Source organism: Panicum virgatum, chromosome 4K, assembly GCF_016808335.1.
Source record: "Panicum virgatum strain AP13 chromosome 4K, P.virgatum_v5, whole genome shotgun sequence".
NCBI classification, from domain to species: domain Eukaryota; kingdom Viridiplantae; phylum Streptophyta; class Magnoliopsida; order Poales; family Poaceae; genus Panicum; species Panicum virgatum.
In genome coordinates, this window is record NC_053139.1 from 24619766 (window position 1) to 24639182 (window position 19417).

The window sequence follows — 19417 nt, forward strand, 5'->3', positions numbered from 1 at the left end:
CCCGAAGCGCTTTGCCCCTTAACAGAGCCGCTCCCACCAGACTCAACCAGCGTAGCAGGCGCTGAGTCAATAGGGCTCACAACAGAGCCCACCGCCTGCCTCTTAGAAGAGGAAGGAGGCCTGAGAAAAGGAAAAAAAGCCATCAAGAAAAGGCAACAACTCAGAAGGGTACCAAGCCGTACTCACCTGTCACTACTCCCAGTAGAGGCAGTGCTCCGCTTCCGAGTCCTCACAGACTCGACGGCCGGCTCATCCGCCGCCCGCTCCTGGACATCCGACGCCGTCCGACGAGCTGAAGGACCTGCGAACAAGATACAACTGCGATCAAACAAGATCCAACGGCAATTTCAATCAAAAGCACAAGGCAAAAGAAGTCAGATGCACACTTGAGTCAGTATGTGCCAAAGGCACATCTTTAGGCAGCGGAGCCTACTATGTTAGTTTTTGGGATTAATCTGCATGAAAGATACCGAATCAACTCGACTACTCGACAAAAGTACTCGAACTACACTTCAGTCGACTACTCGAAATAGTACCTCCCGAGGACGCCTGACAGCGCTGAAAGTCCTAGCAATATTGGCTGTCCCTGGCACGTTCTTCAGCAGTTCCCACACTCGATCCTTCAGATCATCCTCAGAAATCTTGGTTCGGGTATAACGGGAAGGATCCGCCTCTCCCGTATACCGAAAGCCCAAATTGACCCACCGCTGCAGCGGCTGGATCCTGCGCATCGACCAATGCACAATCACAGAAGCACCGCAAATCTGGTGCTCTGCCTTCAGCCTCTCAATCTCCTCGAGAAGAAAGTTAACCTGGTCCCCCCCCCCCGCTCCCCTTGGAATTCTAGAGTAGGGAATACTACATGGATACGCCCTAACTCTCTTATATCTACCTGAATAGGAGTAGAACTAGTCGACGTACTTCTTCACAGGGGGCCAGGAGTGCGAAGAGGAAGGGAGGAAGAAAGATTCCTAATATAAAACCACATCGACTTCCAGTCGATGACCTTGTCACTCAAATTGTAGGGGATATACTTGGGTTTCCTCCCCTGATGAAATTGCAACCCGCCCCCCCCCCCCAACTACATCCACCTTGGATTCATTGGGATGAGGTTTTAGATGAAAGAAATATTGAAACAAATCGAAGTGGGGCTCGATCCCTAGAAAGGCTTCACACAAGTGGATAAAGATAGAGATGTGAAGGATGGAATTAGGGGTCAAGTGATGCACTTGAACCCCCCAGTAGTGAAGAAGGCTACGGAAGAAATCAGAAACGGGAAAACCAAGGCCCCGAAGAACATGAGGAAGAAAAACGACAGATTCGTTTCCCCCCTCATGAGGAAAAAGCTCTCCATCCGAACTCCTCCAATAAATCACGTTCCGGGGCTGCAGAAGGTGACTCTCTACCAGATTCAAAAGGTGGGAGTCGGTACACTTACTCAACCTCCACTCTTGGACCTCCGCCCCATCCCCGGCCGCGCCGCTCGCCTTCCCCTTTGCAGCAGATCTCTTCGGCGCCATTAGAACAAGCCTCTCTCACTCCACGCTCGAGGGCTGGCGGTGGCTAGTTTCTCACGGCACTAGAGGGTGAGAGCAGATGAGTTTTGCGGCGGCGGAGAAAGAAGAGGAAGCGTGCTAAACCTAGATTTACGGAAGCTGTTAGATAAACAGAGACAGGGGCAGTACAGTAAAAAACAAGAAGTACAGAAGGCATGAACCAAGTTCTCAGAGTTATCTCAGCCAGCAACCCCTGGACTCATTCCAAAGGAAATACAATTACAAGGATTACATACCAATATAAGAAAATACACAGATCTCAACGGTTTCACCACTCAAAACCACTCGATCTCAACTCCAAAAGAGAACAACCCAAGGGCTGATAGAAAGATACAAAGCTTGTTACTCCTAGAAGGCAGCAATCCAGATACATTCAAGGAGGAAAAGGCTTGTTGTAAGAAGATATGGATGGATACAGAACATCGCAAATCCTCTTCTTGCTCCTGCTCTTCTCCCTGATACGTTTCGCACAAAAACAAAGCCATCTCTCCAGAAGTCATCGGCCGGGGGGGCGAGACAACCATAGTTCCCACCCAAAAAAGCTTCAGACACAGTTTCCACCAACTCACCACAAAAACAACCAGGATGGCTGCGATGTGAGGAGCAAAGGCGGCGGCCTGAGAGAAAACAAGTGTTTGTGCTGCTCGCAAATACTCTTCTAGCACCTACAAGGACAAATCGAGTACTCTCATCAGGAGGTCGAGTACTCTCCAGTGCAGAACTCCACTTGGAACCCATGTCTGCAACTGCAAGAATGAAGATTCAAGTGCAACGGACCCTGCTTAAATAGAAGAAGAAGCAGAGCCGCAGCTCAGCCCGTGACATCCAAGGACAGGGAGGCTCATGGGTGAAATAGAAAAGATTCTGCAGCAGTACCCGTCACGTGAACCCACGGGCAAACAGTACACCGCGCTGACACCTTTTCAGAAGATTCGCTTCAGCACTGATGATTTCAGAAAGATCACAAGTGGACGTCACGCGATTCTCCTAGACCCTTAACCCCAAATCAAGCATTTGAATTCAAGGCTCGGGGGCTATGGAATATGTGTCGTGAACAGCAACTTTTTTTGAAAAAAGTTCTAGACGTCAAACTGAAGATCAAAAACCCAGAAGACTAAGCTGATCCTCAGCCTGATTCATCAAATCAACCTAAGGCCCGAGGCTACTCCATATGAGTGCGAGTATGTCGCGCACCATATACCAAGACCAATTCGGGGCTTGAGCACCTCATAGCCTCGATGCAGCCAAAGAAGCACTCGGAAGACTACGCGAAGCACCCAATGGACCCCGAGGATGGACGACTTGCTCCAGAAGCACCCGAAGCACTCGATCACACGAGCAGAAGTCCAAAAGCTCTCGAAGTACCCGATGAACGTCTTCAGAAGTGCTCGACTACCTGCAGGACTCGACTACGAAGAGCTCGGGGGCTTGTCGGACCCGGGATAGCGGGACTACCCACGGGCATGGAATATTCTAGAGTAGGGAATACTACATGGATACGCCCGAACTCTCTTATATCTACCTGAATAGGAGTAGAACTAGTCGACGTACTCGGGAACTAGCCAAACCCCTGGGACTAGGATCCTAACAGAATTCGACTAGGACTTTTCATGTAACCTGTCCCCCCAAGATATATAAGGGTAGGCAGGGACCCCTCCAAAACATCGAACAATACCAGAGGGAATACAAACCACCACACAGGACGTAGGGTATTACGCTCCGGCGGCCTGACCCTGTCTAAAACCTTGTGTTCCTTGCACCATCGCGTTCTGATCCCGGCGAGTCCCTACTCATAACCACTCTCCTCGGGATACCCCTCGGAGAACCCGACGGTAAAACACCGACAATGTGTTCAATGTTTTGTAGAACGCTAAATTCTGTGTAGTTGTCATTTTTTTTTAAAGTGTTGCGCTCCGTATGACCCTAAAATGTATGGAGTTATCGTTTTTTGTTGGGTAAAATTGTGGCATTACCGTGCGTCCACTGATTGTGCTTATAGCATTGATGAAAACGAGCAGTGTATCAGGAAAACACATTTGGATGTCTGATTTTTTTGATCATTACACATACATATATGTTTTTTTAGGTTGGTGAATGAGGGAGTGTTGCCTTATCTAAATCCCTGTTGTAATTTTTCTTGCATCTTTCTAGGTTCCTCGCTTGGTAAGGATGCACTCCAATGAGATGGAGGTATGTTGCATCAGATTTTTGAAGCTTGCTGTTCAATAGTATTTTTCAATCAGATGAAAATCATGTTGGAAATAATCTTGTCATGGAAGTGTTAGTGTTAACATGCATGTATAGGTGTATGGTTAGTATATTGCGCTAGTGATCACTTGAAGATTTCAAGATCTGTCTAGCTGCTTAAATTACTAGGTTGTTACGTGCAAGAGAGAGCTGCATGAAGTTGGCAGAGGAGATGTCAACTTGCTGTCGGTGAGCTGGACATGCTGGGAAGTGAAATTAGCAATTCAGTAGCATCTAGTTTCTACTTTCTAGTGTTAGCTGTTACTATAGATAGTCAACTTAGAGTTAACCACTGATCAAGTACATGCTGTGTATGCATGGAAGCAAAGAGAAGGAACAAACAATACTTCTAGCTGTAAAAGTAGTTTGCTTGGTTAGCAAGTAAGGTAACATGAGCTGCCATGTTTCTTAGATGTGTTTGTGCATGTTGGTTTGTAGCTACCCCATCTTCTAAGAAGCTAGCATATATTTGTGTTCTTGGGTGCAGGAATCTAGTAGTGTAAGCTAGTGTGATTCATGTAAGCTAGTAGTGCTTGATCAAGTGAGTTGTGTAAGCTTGTGGTGTGTAGTTATATGATCAATGCAGTACAAAATTACAGTTACTAGCTATTTGTGTTATCACTCATATACTTGTGTATTCAGGATATAGAGAGTTAAGGAAGGAACCGAGTGATCTTGTTTTATTAACATATCAACAAAGGGGTTAGTGTTTATGTTATTTTCATTCAATATAGGATATTCAAGAAGCACATGCTGGCCAAATTGTTGCTGTTTTTGGTGTTGATTGTGCATCAGGTACGTAGATGGACGATGCAAATGATATTACTTTCTGCTGTTCTGTTTGCTTCATTTGTTCTGCATCTGATTTTCCACTTCTTTCGTCAATAGGCGATACATTTACAGATGGAACAGTGAAATATACTATGACTTCAATGAATGTCCCTGAACCTGTGATGTCCTTGGCAGTTTCACCTATATCTAAAGATTCTGGAGGACAAGTATATCATTTTTTAATCAAAAGAATAATATTGCTATATTTAGATTGATGTCTTAGATGTCCTAAATGAAAATACACATTTTACTTTCAGTTTTCAAAAGCTCTGAATCGCTTCCTAAAGGAGGATCCTACTTTCCGTGTGGGTCTGGATCCAGAGAGTGGCCAGGTTTGTCATATAATGCATTTCATTTTCAGTTTGTATTCTTGTGAAGCTTGTAATACATAAAATTTGCTTGTAGACAATTATTTCAGGGATGGGTGAGCTGCATTTGGATATATATGTTGAACGTATTAAGAGAGAGTACAAGGTATGGAAACATTTATTTCATAGGCATACTTTAGTTCCTTGACTATTTGGGTGAAATAGCTTCATATATAGATTGGTGCATGATCCTGGTTGAGGCTTGCTACCTGAATCTATATTACCAGAATGCTTGAGTATATCCTTGTTCTTGACAGACAGGCAAACCTTTAAGCTAGTTTGTCCATAACATGGCCATTTTACCCTTGATTTTTCCTATTAAATAGGAATTCACTAAACTGGGAAAGTACTTGTATCTAACACATTAATACAACCTAGCTAACTGAGAAAGCTCATTTTTAACTAAATACCCGTATTTTACCATCACAGACATGAAAGATCTTTTGTGGAGAGTTTAGGCACATGAATCGAACAGCTACCTTTGTACTTACTCCAAGAAGTAAGATATAGTAGACAGCTGGGCTTGCTTTCATAGTTTAAGTAGAAGTGGGTATATTTATATATATTTAAGGATTTATTCTTTCAGTATAAGTACAGATTTGTTCCCATGTTGACTGAGTAAACATCAATTCTTTCCTCGATTCTTGACACAAATGACTTATTGTTCATGGCTAAGTGATTAAAAATGAGGTATTATGCTACTTCTAATCAAGCAATAGGGCTTTTGAAAAATTGTTCAAAATGGGATGAGTTGGTGGCATTTGAGATCATCAAGCCATCCCGATGGCTACAAGTCTATTGGATTATCTCACAAAACCAGAGGAAGATCTTATGGTTGATCAGCCAAGTTTTGGACCTTTTTTAATACTCATCTTCTGTATTGTGGAGAGTGCATCTGGTTGTTATGCTCATCTTCAAAGTATGGAGGCTGATTGAGAACTTGATCAAACCATAGAAACTCCACAACAATACCATCTAAGATATAGCTGGTTGGGGAGTTTTCGTATTCACTGTTAGGAATGGAGAGAAGAAGAGGACTGAACTATATGTATTATTGGATAAATATAGTACATGAGGGCACCCAAACCCTAGAATAGGAAAAGACTGAACTACCCTTGATTCATACATGATATTACCCTTAACACCCGCCTCAAATGCAACGTGAATGCAATGTCGTTGCATTTGGAGAGTTGAAACTAAGCACTAGATTAAATAAAATGAAATTGATACATTCAAAGTCCGAAATCAAAGATGTCATCAAAGCTTGCAACTCTTGAACATGTCGATGTAGATGATCTCCTGCACAAGAGGGTATGGCCTTCACAACTGTACTTCAGCAAATACCTCAAGTCTTCACAAACCAGTACGTCGACTCTTCAAACATGAATCTTGCTTTGGAGACTTTAAACACAACAAGAATAGTGAGATGTGTCAAACCAGCCAAAGATAGAAAGCACCACTGCAATACGGCAAGTGGTGAGACTGGAAGGTGATGACGACAAATAGACGGCCATTGATCATGACCAGGAGCAAGACGGCTCCTAAAGGGACCAAGAGGGCATTGTCGCACCACAATGATAATGACATTAGCTAAATCGACGGGACTCAGCTAATCATAAGAAGATTGACCGATCTGACAATAAATTAGTGGACACGCATGGCTTTGACGAACTGGAGAAATATATGTGGACTTGGACTGATATAGCAGAACATGAGACAAACGAAAATGACTCGATATAGTAGATACTAGCAGTAGCAAACAGACAGCAGCAGCGACAAAAGATGGCTATCGTGAAATGGAAGCACACCAGATGTGAAATGGAATTACCACAACAACGTGAAGCACACCAGCAGGCAGAGCAGAGCACAGCAACTGAAGATGGTGTAGGCAGCGCACAACTACAGATGTGCATGCAGTCTCGAGGCAGAGGATAGGTGAGCGTCCCGTGAAGTGCAACCTCCCTGAGGATTAGCGGGTGGCCCATCCAGCGACAGGACGAGCGGCTGCTACGAGCAGCTGGCCTGAGGACTGGCAACGGAGATGTGGCCGCGACGGTGGCGGATGAGCGGACGGTCGCAATAGAGGGCCCGAGGTGGCGGCGGACAGGGGCGCCTCTGACGAGCGACTGACGGCCGCGACAACAGGGGGATGGCCTCAACGAGCAGCAGACAGGTGGCAATGTGAAGATCCACGACAGCGGAGACTTCCGCGACGGGCGGACGGCTGGCTCCGCGACCAGCAGAGATGAGGACGAGAGGATGGACAACGACGGCCACGAATCAACGCCGGGACGAGCTGCCCCGGGTGGCGGGGAGGATGGCGGCAGCGGATCCATGACGCGCAGGGGCTGAGGTGGCCAACGGAGAGCCGCAACTGCGCCCAGACGGATGGACGGTGCTGCTGCTGCTACTGCTGCTATGACACGAACGGAAAAAATGGGTTTGGGACTAGAGAGGCTGCCCCCAGGAGCAAGATCGATGCTCCCAGGGGCAGCGCATCGGCAACAACGACGAGGGTGGCGGCCGGATCAGGCAACCTGGAGCTCTGATTCCATGTTAGGAATGGAGAGAAGAGGACTGAATTGTATGTATTATTGGATAGCCCCAAAGGGTATAATATAGTAGATGAGAGCACCCAAACCCTAGAATAGGAAAAGACTAAACTACCCTTGATTCATGCATGATATTACACTTAACATTCACAACTTGGCATTTGTACAGATCTTGGTGCTACTTGGCACTGCATGTTAATAATTCATACAAACTGTTGTCTGCTGGCATTATTGAGTTTCTGCTCTTAAATTTCTCCGAGTGTGTCACGTTCCTGTAATGAATGTTGGAATTTTGAAACTTACATAGGTGGATGCGAAGGTAGGGAAACCTCGCGTTAACTTCAGGGAAACCATCACTCAGCGCGCCGAATTTGATTACTTGCACAAAAAGCAATCTGGTGGTCAAGGTCAATATGGACGAGTTTGTGGGTGAGTTCATATTACTCAAATCGTTATTGACAGTCTGCTTACATCACTTGCTTTCATCTTTAGTTTGTGTACATCAAAATGGTAATGCTTTCTGATTAATATATATGGCCATATGGGGGTAGCTCTTGGAAACTCTGACCAATATTTTTCACATACATCCACTGGGAACATGAAAATCACGTCTGTCGGTTTATCTTGAAATGCGTCGTTATCCCATAACTTAGTAGTTAAGGCTAGAGTCGGTGTCGTTTTGCAAAACACGGAGGGAGCAATCTATAAGTAAATGCATTAATTGTATCTTTCCTTACCTGTTTTTTTTTTGTATAATGGTATTGTAAGAGTGTTGGAGAATCGCTCCCATCTCTAGGGTTTATGATACATAATATTTTTTGTATTTATGTGCTCAGAGGTCAAGATTTACCTGACCTCATGCGATATCTTCCTGAGATCTTTTGTCCAAATAACTATGTTGCATATTTTGTTGAGTTCTTTTTGTAATGTTATGACAAATTGGCAAGAAACAATATGCAGGTACATTGAACCTCTTCCATCAGGTTCTGATGGTAAATTTGAATTTGACAACATGATTATCGGACAAGCAATTCCTTCAAACTTTATACCAGCAATAGAGAAGGGTTTTAGGGAAGCTTGTAATTCGTGAGTCCATGTTTTAGCTTTTTTTAAGCATTTCCTTTTCCTCACAGAGTGATAACATTTATGTATATGCTACATACTGTAGGGGTTCATTGATTGGGCATCCTGTTGAAAATATTAGAATTGTACTGACTGATGGGGCTTCACATCAAGTGGATTCTAGTGAACTTGCTTTTAAGCTAGCTGCTATCTATGCTTTTAGACAGGTGAGCCATATCTTGGACATACAGTTTCTAGTGAACTCCTGGGATGTGTCAAGTGTTTTATAATATTTGTTTTTCCTTTTCAGTGTTACACTGCTGCCAAACCTGTAATATTAGAACCTGTTATGAAGGTTGAACTGAAATTTCCGACCGAGTTCCAAGGAACAGTAACTGGCGACATGAACAAGTGAGTTCTTTATTCCAACAAGCTATGCGTCTGTGGTGAATCATGGCCAGCACATCATGCATTAGTATTCTTCTTATTCTTAAGAAATGCAGCTATTTCTCTACAGTTTCCTTAGGGGTAATTTGCTTCTTTACTGCCAAACAAATCAGGCTTCACTAGAGGGCCATTGGTTGTTATGATAACTGGGTGGGTTGGGCCTACTTCTGCTTAGGGATGGATGAAAAGCTCGTGACTTGTTAGCTCGCTTGGCTTGCTGTTGGCTCAGCGCAGCTCATTGTCTTTTGCTAACAAGTTGCCTCAGCAAAATTAGTTAGTTGGCTCAGGCTGCTCTAGAGCCAAACGAGCAAACAATACACAGCAATCAGCAGGCCAGCAGCTCAGCAGCCACACAAGTCCAAAGCTGGGCCAACAGGGATAAGCCTGTGAATAGCCCAAGATGACCCTGTTGGTCCTCATAGAAAAAAAAAAGATAGGGATGGCACCTCCACATCTCCAATGTTCTGAATAGGGATGACAATGTGACCCTGATTCTGGTTTCCCTAGTGGGGTCAGCTTCACACCTCCGGCTCCAATGTTTCAGCCACCTTGGCCCTCCACATCTCCGTATCCACCAGTCACCTCACCACCTGGCCTCGTCCTCTGGCCTCGTCATCCGACACAGGAAGCCGCCACCACATGTGGATAGGGATGGTAATGTGACCCCGATCCCGGTTTCCCTGGTGGGAATTCTTCTTTGCCATCCATGGCCCATGGAGGACAAGGAGTGCAAAGCACGAGTAACCGCCCCAAAGTTCTGAATAAGTAGACATGCATGGTTGAGATCACGACTCTGTCATCCTCGTACATAGGCTACAGCCAAGCATTGTGGTCGACATCCCCTTGTGCGGTCGAGCTTGCAAGCTAAATGAGCCAGCTCGAACTGCTCGCTGAGTCGAGCTGAGCCAGCTCATTATATAAATGGGCTCGAGCCAAGCCAAGCTGGCTCGTTATCCAGCCCTCCACTTGTCAATGACAATCCTCAGTTGTATTTGGCAGACTGTTACTGTGATTATCTTCAGTATTATTTTTTCTTCTATTGTTTCATTGTTCAATGCATGCAATGCTGATTATTGTTTTATTCATGTGAAAACAGGAGAAAGGGGATCATAGTTTGAAATGAGCAGGAAGGTGACGACACAATTGTAGTTTGCCATGTATGTGAATGCCTGATTCCTTCCTGACTTCCAGTTTCATATTTTCTTCTTTTTGAAATCAGTTGTTTTTCCTTTTGCTTTTCTTGTTATCCTAATCAAAGCTTGGAATAATAGTTTCTTGCAAACTTTTATGATTAATTTCATCATTAGCAGTAATGGTTTTTTACACAGTCTGTTTGTTGATCCTTATGAAGAAGTTTCTCTGTCCACTATCTTGAGAATGTCATGTTTTCATAGAATTGTTGGTCAAGGCTTCACCTTGTAGGCCATGTTGATGTTTTACAACATGTATTTTGAACTGATGGAAAAGTTATCAAGGAGTTGATTTTCGTTTCGTATGATCTGCATCAATTGTGTCTGGGATAAGAACTGACAAAGTACTCCACAATACCCTATGGGCGTCTGTTACGGTCTTAAATGTAAATGTGGTCATGTACAATTTTGGACCATAGGTGTCATTTTGAAACCAGTATCATTTTTATCTTAATCAGGACAGAGTGTGACAGCTGGCTTGACTAGACAGGGGACATAGCTTTTGTAATTCCTAATGCTGATCCATATTCTATGCTGGCCACTTTCGCAAACTTATCATGTCCTGCTCTCTTTCAGGTTCCTCTAAACAATATGTTTGGATATGCAACAGCGATTCGATCAGTGACTCAGGTCAATATTCTTTTTCTCCAAATTCTACCGGATTTTTTTATTATACTCTCCGTTACAAAATGCATGTTGTTTTAGTTTTTGTCCTAAGTAAAACTTCTCCACTTTGACCAAGTTTATAGAGAAATGCACCCACATCTACAACATCAAATTGGTTCCAATAAGCCCACCATGAGCACCATGAAATATGTCTTGCTAGTTCATATGTTTGGTATTGTTTTTCTACAAACTTGATCGAAGTTAGAGTAGTTTGACTTAGGATAAAACGAAAAACCTACATTTTGGAATGGAGCGAGTATAATGGTTAACTTATTTTGATATTGTTATTTAGTTGTACAGTGCCTGTTGAACTCAGAACATACATCTAATTTGATATTGGAATGGAGCGACTATGACGGGTACGTTTTCAGTTAATGATCACCCCGTTGTCGTATTATTTGATTCTGGTGCATCTCACACATTCATTAGCAAGGAATGTGCAAGTAGACTTGGGTTGGAAGTGGAAAGCATATCAAGGCCGTACAATATTCATTCACCCAGGGGCATTTTATTACCAATCAACTTGTTAGGCAAGTACCCTTGCAGTTACAAGGAAAGATTTTTGCCACACAGCTTATAGTGTTACCAACTCAGAAAATGGATATTATTCTTGGCATGAATTGGATGGGGGTTCACGGAGTCATTATGGACACTCTTTCTCAGTCTATGCATATCAATTCCCCTAATCATGGTTCTATGACCTTGACTCTGAGGGACCATATGCCTTCAACACATACGGTGAATCAGGTTGAGGCCAAAAGTTTGGCTGAGATACCAGTGGTGTGTGAATATCCAGATGTTTTTTCCGAATGATTTACCAGGCATGCCACCTGACCGTAATGTTGAGTTTGGCATTGAATTGCAACCGGGGATGGCACCGATCTCTAGAAGACCATATCGTATGCCACCCAATGAATTGACGGAGCTAAAGAAACAGTTGCAAGAGTTGCTCCATAAAGGCTATATTCGTCCTAGCAATTCACCCTGGGGCTGTCCTGTACTTTTTTGTTAAAAAGAAAGATCAAAGTCTCAGGATGTGAGTGGACTATAGGCCTCTAAATGCCGTCACAATCAAGAATAAATATCCTCTTTCCCGGATTGATATTCTATTTGATCAGTTAGTCAGGGCTACGGTATTCTCTAAAATTGATCTTCGTTCAGGTTATCATCAGATAAAAATCAGAGCTGAGGATATTCCCAAGATGGCCTTCTTTACAAGATATGGGCTTTATGAATATCTGGTTATGTCCTTTGGATTGACAAATGCCCCTGCTCATTTCATGTATCTTATGAACTCAGTATTCATGCCCGAGCTGGATAAGTTTGTCATGGTTTTCATTGACGACATTCTTATATATTCTAAAAATGATGAAGAACATGCAGAGCATCTTCGCATTGTTCTCCAGTGTCTCAGAGAGCACAAGTTGTATGCCAAATTCAGTAAATGTGAATTCTGGCTCAAAAAGGTTCAATTCTTGTGTCATATTATCTCTGAGGACGGTATTTCTGTGGACCCTAGCAAAATTCAAGATGTGTTGAATTGGAAGACCCCTGAGTCTGTGCTAGAGGTCCGAAGTTTCGTTGGGCTAGCAAGGTATTATCGCCGGTTTGTACCGGACTTCTCAAAAATTGCTAGGCCCATGACTGAATTGCTTAAGAAGGGGGTGAAATTCAATTGGGACGACAAATATGAACAGACTTTTCAGACTTTGAGAAAGCTTTTAACGTCGGCCCCTATTTTGGCTCAGCCGAACATTACTCGACCCTTTGATGTTTATTGTGATGCGTCAGGTACGGGTCTCGGTTGCATCCTCATCCCTGTTTTGACTCAGCCAGATATTACTCGGGCTTTGATATTTATTGTAATGCATCAGGTATGAGCCTCGGCTGCGTCCTCATGCAAGATCGACGGGTGATTTCTTATGCTTCCAGAGCCCTCCGGCGACATGAAGAAAACTATGCCACCCATGATTTGGATCTAGCAGCAGTGGTTCATGCACTAAAGATCTGGCGCCAATATCTTTTGGGCAATTCAATGCATATATACTCAGACCACAAGAGTCTCAAGTATAACTTTACTCAGAATGAGTTGAACCTACGCCAAAGACGGTGGTTGGAATTAATTAAAGAATATGATCTGGAAATTCATTATCACCCTAGCAAGGCTAATGTTGTTGCTGATGCATTGAGTCGCAAGGCAAGTTGCAATTGCATCTCAACCACAATTTTGCATGCAACCTTGTGTCAGGAAATGGAAAATTTGAATCTAGCTATTGTATCTGAAGGCACACTTGCTAATATTACCCTCACACCTACACTTCGGGATCAAATTGTTGCTGCTCAAAAGAATGACATTGGCATGGAAAAGATACGACAGAGGCTTGCAGGAAATGATCCTAAAGTGGGATGCTTTCATCAAGATGATGAGGGGGTGCTATGGTTTAAACACCGGCCGGTGGTACCTAAAGATTTGGGGCTGCGGAAGTTGATTCTTGATGATGCTCATCTCTTTAGGTATTCAATCCATCCGGGCAGTAATAAAATGTACCAGGATTTGAAATAATGATTTTGGTGGACAAGGATGAAGCGAGAAATTGCCAGATATGTGTCTGAGTGTGATATTTGTGAAAGGGTTAAAGTGAGCCATTTGAGATCAGCCGGTCCTTTGCAGCCTTTGGATATTCTTTCTTGGAAATGGGAAGATATTAGTATGGATTTCATTATAGGTCTACCCAAAACTTCAAAGGGGTATGATTCTATCTGGGTCATAGTGGATCGCTTCACCAAAGCTGCTCACTTCCTTCCAGTAAGAACCTGTTACAAATCTCATCAATATGCTGAGCTATACATTGCCCGCATTGTGAGTCTTCATGGTGACCCTAAAACAATTATATCCGACAGAGGCTCACAATTTGTTGCACATTTCTGGGAGCAATTGCATGCATCTCTTGGTACTCAGCTTGTCCGTAGTTGAGCTTACCATCCCAGATAGATGGTCAGACAGAAAGAATTAATCAAATTCTAGAGGATATGCTCAGGACATGTACACTTGCCTATAGCTAGAAATGGGACGAATGTCTGCCGTTGGCTGAATTTGCTTATAACAATAGTTATCAGGAAAGCATCAGAATGGCTCCTTTTGAGGCCTTATATGGGTGGAGGTGTAGAACTCCGCTAAGTTGGTCAGAAGCCGGGGAAAGGAATTTTTTTGGGCCCGAGATGGTTGGAGAGGCTGAAGAACAAGTCCGGCTCATACAAAAAAAATTGAAAACTGCATAGTCCCGCCAAAAGAGTTATGCAGATAAGAGGTGTGCCAGCCCTTACTATTTGAAGTGGGTGACCATGTCTATCTTCGAGTATCCCCAATGAAGGGCGTTCAGCGATTTGGAGTGAGGGGAAAACTAGCACCTCGCTATGTTGGGCCATTTCCTATTATTGAGTGTTGTGGGCCGGTAGCATATCGTGTGGAGCTTCCTTCACATTTATCGGCGGTCCACAATATTTTCCATATCTCCCAGCTCAAGAAGTGTCTCCATGTTCCAACTGAGGTTATTGATATGGAGAATTTACAGTTGGAACCCGATCTTGCTTATCCAGAGCATCTGGTCAAAATTATTGATCACAAGACTCGGGTCACTCGAAATCAAATCAACCATTTCTACAAAGTCCAGTGGAGTAATCACTCCGAGCGACAAGCCACTTGGGAGACGGAAGAATTTATTCAATCCAAATGTCCTGAGTTACTACAAGCCTATCAAGGTACTCACCAATGTCCTCTCTTTTCAATCTAGCACATCCATCATAATCTTGGGACGAGATTTCTTTTTGGGGGGGAGATTGTAACACTTCAGGTGTTAATCACCTATAATTAGATCTAATCATGGTCATTAGTAAATTTACACGACCAAAACCATTAGCTAAGAATTTTTCTGACTGGGCCGCTGAGTAGGACAGAGCATGCATCTCGGCGTCCGCGAATCGAGTGCTGGCGCCGGCGCCTTCCTTATCACCTCCCGGCACCGTCTTCGACTTTTTTTTTCTTCTCTTTCCTCCTAACTCTTCCTCGTCCCGTGCCCTAGCTCAATGTTGAGCCGCCCCCATCGCTGCCCGGCCATCTTCGGCCGCCGAGCTTCGATTCCTCCCACCCACACCTTCCTCGCCTCGTCCTCCACCCATCCCCGAGCTCATTTGAGCCGTTTCCCGGCCGAAACCACTTCCTCACCGACGTGGCCGCTTGAAGATTCGCCTCACACGTTGATCTCCCTTTTCTGGCCTTTGCCGCGCAAACTAAGCACGGGGTGGGCATCACGACATCCCCCTCGACCTCCCCGAACCCTTCCTTCTTCCATTCCGGGCGCTGGGCGCTAAGCTATGCGCCGCCGGCCCAAAACCGGTACCACCGGTTTTAGCCTGACCGGTGCCGAAATCGGTACCACCGGTTTTCATTAGAACTGCTGGCGTGAAGTAATATAAATCATTAATAGTATACTTGTTCAAAGATTATTTTTAAAGTTGCATATCATAATTGCATTGGCTTATATCATATGCATACGTGTAGAAACCGCAGCTGAGGAGACCGTGTACGAGGTGGTTGCGGAGCCACAGGAGCAGCAGGAGCAAGCCCCGCAGCAGGGGATTCATGAGAACCCGGCCCAAGGCCCAATTCACCCTAGTACAGAGTAGCAGTCCGAAGACAAGTCCCGATGCATAACCCCTAATTTAAATTTATGTAATGTATATAATTTAACTAATTGTGCATTAGATTTATAGGAGTTGAATGAAACCTTAGATGCATAATCCCTAGATTTCTGGAGTCCTATACTAGTATGTGTAGGCCGATAGTCATGCTATACTAAATAGGACTCGGTTGAAGTCGAGTAATTTCCTGTTACTCGCGAGATATAGGATGTTTTATTATTCCAGTATATGAGTTACGGAATTCAAGAATGGAAGGCATGGAAATGGGAGACCGGGCGGGAAAATGGTTTGCCCCGTCTGTGTCGATTGGGGACCGTACTGTTGTTGGCCCCGCTGATCAAGTTTGAACTGTACTAACCACATGCCGGGAGTAGGAGGTAGTCAAAACCGGTAAGCCTAGTACTGCCTTGCTTCAAAAGTACAGAACTTCTACCCACCCCTTAGGGCGAGTCGAGTAGTCGCGGAGAATTGGGATGCATGTATTTACTTTTAGTTGTCTCTCGTTGAGCTCGGCTGACTATATGCAGGTGGAGCGGTTTTGTAGTTCGAGGCGGAGAGGGGAATGGTTGGCTCGTATAGTCCGACGGGGCATATGCGTGCCGTGTTGGTTAGGTCCACCTTGCAAGGTTAAATCGTATCGATTCGCCGCGACTCACGGTTATGAGAACCTTGATCACTGCGCCACATCGTAGTAAGGAATGAAACAGAATGAGTGATGAGGACATGACAAGTATGCATATGGGCAAATATGGTGAATGGCATGAAGATAAAGGAGACCTACGTTGTTTTCCAAGTTGAGAAGAAGGCCCAAAGCTTATCCGGTTCGAGTCCCCAAGGTGGAGGCCCAAAACAACTCAAGTTCGAGTCCACCTCGGAGTCTAGGAGCAGCCCGCACCAAAAATAACGCTCAGGTCGCATACGGAGTCCATTTTGGACGCCCTTTATATGGATGGAAAGATAATTTCAAGGAGATTCTAATGGCACTAGTTTTAGGCCCAAATTCATTAGGAGTCAACAGGAATTGTCGAAATAATGTGACGTCCAGAATCTGCCAGGGTGCTGCGCGGCCATCTTTTGGGCTCTTGTCCCATGTATCGTGTCGGGCCAAGTGGCCCAAGTGGTGGACGCCCCCTTGGCCACCACCAGCAACCCTAGGACGTCCCTTAGGATATAAACTCAGTTGCCACCATCAAGAATGAGAGGGTTTTGTTTAGTCTTGAGTTTTCCTTCGAGGAACAGACATTGCATCGTTGTATCTGTAGCGACAAGTTCTTATACATTGATCCAGGGCCCCATTTTTTATCTCCTCCACTGTGTCGATTATTCCTTTGGAATCGAGTTCTTGAACCCCTCTTCGATTTGCTTCATCTATTTTTGCAATATCAGATTGCGTGTTTATATCTTCTTGCTTGTGTCCTTCGACTCGCTTGTAGAAAAAGCCCTCTCGGCGAGGTCAATCAAGTTGTGCTTGGTTGATAACCAACGGAGCAGTGGTGTAGCGGTTGCAGGGTTTGAATCTTGCTGATTTGAAGCCGGATCGTCAACGTCGAGATCTCCACCAATCGAACGTACCCTTACCTCTCGGAAGATCGGGCCTACTCCTCATCAATGAGATAAAATGATTGTTGATGTATTTAACCAATTATTTTCCTACATTGAGTGTTGTAGACATAAAAACCATAGATGATTAGCAGCTTATAGATTTAATTTGAAGCTAAAAGATTGAAATTAAGGATCCACTTTTAGTTGCCCTTTTGCAAAACAAACCACTAGCCAGAAAGTCTTGCATGTCTAGATAATGGGATATGTATACCCATCGTCAGGTAAGTCTTGCTGAGTATTAGTTGCTCAGAGTTTATTGCCACAAATTTTTCGGGCCATGCAGACGCAGATTTCTGCCCTTGCTACGCCAAGTTCATCCGCTTGGACGCGGATGGTTGGAACGTCGATGCCCCAGACACCTAGTCTTGTAGATCTTTGAATTGCACACGCTTGGGCAATGTGTGTAATTCCATATCACTCTTTTGTCTCGTAGTTGTCGGACTCTTATGTTTAGCAAACTCTTGTGAAATGACATGTAAATTATTTATGTATTTAAACTCGGTTTGTAAGACTTATTTGTTTCACACTATGTGTTGTATTAGTATTTTCAAGTAATTGTCTTGCTTGTACCATCTGCGTCCGCCTTTGCGTGGGACTACCGGTGTTGTTTCGATCGGGCCGTGAGTTGAGATAGAACCGTCAAATTAAATCATTAAGCTAATGCGTTTGATGTGTTCAAATGACGATCATTTTGCTTAATTTAGCATTTTAATTTGGCGATTCTGTCACATATAGGTGGCCTCTGCCGCCGCCCTTCTCACCGGCCGGGGCGGCCACATCGGTGGAGGCGCGGTAGCGCATGACAGCGAGGCGAAGCGGATGGCGAAATGCAGGCGTGACGTGCGCTGGAAGCAGGCGGCGTAGGGATAAGGCGCGCGGAGCTGATTTTAGGCTGTGTTTAGATAGAACGCAAAAAAATTTTTGTGGCGGAATCTTGTCAATTTGAAGTACTAAATGAAGTCTATTTACAAATTTTTTTGCACAGATGGGTTGTAAATCACAAGACGAATCTAATTATGCTAATTAATTCATGAGTAATTCATAATTCGTGGATGGTTACTGTAGCATTACTGTTGCAAATCATGGATTAAGTAGGTTCATTAGATTCGTCTCGCGATTTACAGTCCATCCATGCAAAAAGTCTTGTAAATATACTTCATTTAATACTCCATGCATGTGTCGAAATATTCGATGTGATGTTTTTTTTTATGTTTACGGGTTTACGAGTTGTGATCTAAACAAGGCCTTACTTGCAGCGCTAGAGGGTGGTGTTTCCACGGTGCATAGGATGTCTGACTGATCGGAAGCCCTATCCCTCGCATTACCGTTCTAAAGGCTAGTGCCGCCCGTTGCATCTTTGTCCTGCCGCCACTACACTCGTATAGATGTGGATGTACCTTAAGAATTCACGCACGTACCACACAAGTTTAAAAAAAATGCGAGCACACAGGTGCCGTGTGGACGACTCAATGCTCTTGTCTCCCCAGCGCTATGCACATGTAGCCGTTCATTTACCGCTAAGAATTCATGCACGGATCACATAGCCTTAGAAATATATGAGTACCCATAATGAGTTGAGGACTCGAATTCGAACATATTTTTGTTATGATCTAACCAACTATATTTAATTCGGGAACATATACTACGTGAAAACCTCAAATAGGTAACGTGATATTAGTAATGGACTTATATAACCTGTTACTAAAAATATTAAAAGTAACAGACATTATTAACACCCGTTACCAATGAGTCTACGTCCGTTGCTCATAAGACCATCAGGTGCAGCCCAACTTTAATGGTAACAGGCGTTAATTATCGTCTGTTACCTTTAATATTCGTGGTAATGGTTCACCGAATGTCCGTTACCATCATGGTTGGAAATAGCCCGCTATAACCTCGCTATAGCCCGCTAATAGTTTTTTAGGAGATCTACCGCTACGCTATACAACATTTGTCCGCTATATCTGTTAAAAGAGGTTTTATGAGATTTAGCCATGCTAAATGTCCGCTAAATAGGTTTTTGTGAGACTTAGCAGCGCTAAATGTCAATTGGGTACTATTGGGTAGTTAAGAGACGTGTTAGACTCAAATTTTAGGTGTTAGACCAACGATACTTATAATTTGTATGAGATTATTTATTATTTTATTATTCCGCTAAATGATTTAGTTTTCGCTATAACACGCTATAGCTTCGCTAT

General features: G+C 43.9%; 1 pseudogene; it reads left to right on the forward strand.

The window, feature by feature from the left end:
* Positions 1-9031, forward strand: part of LOC120703542 — a 45596-nt pseudogene extending 36565 nt beyond the window's left edge.
* Positions 9032-19417: the final 10386 nt, after the last annotated feature.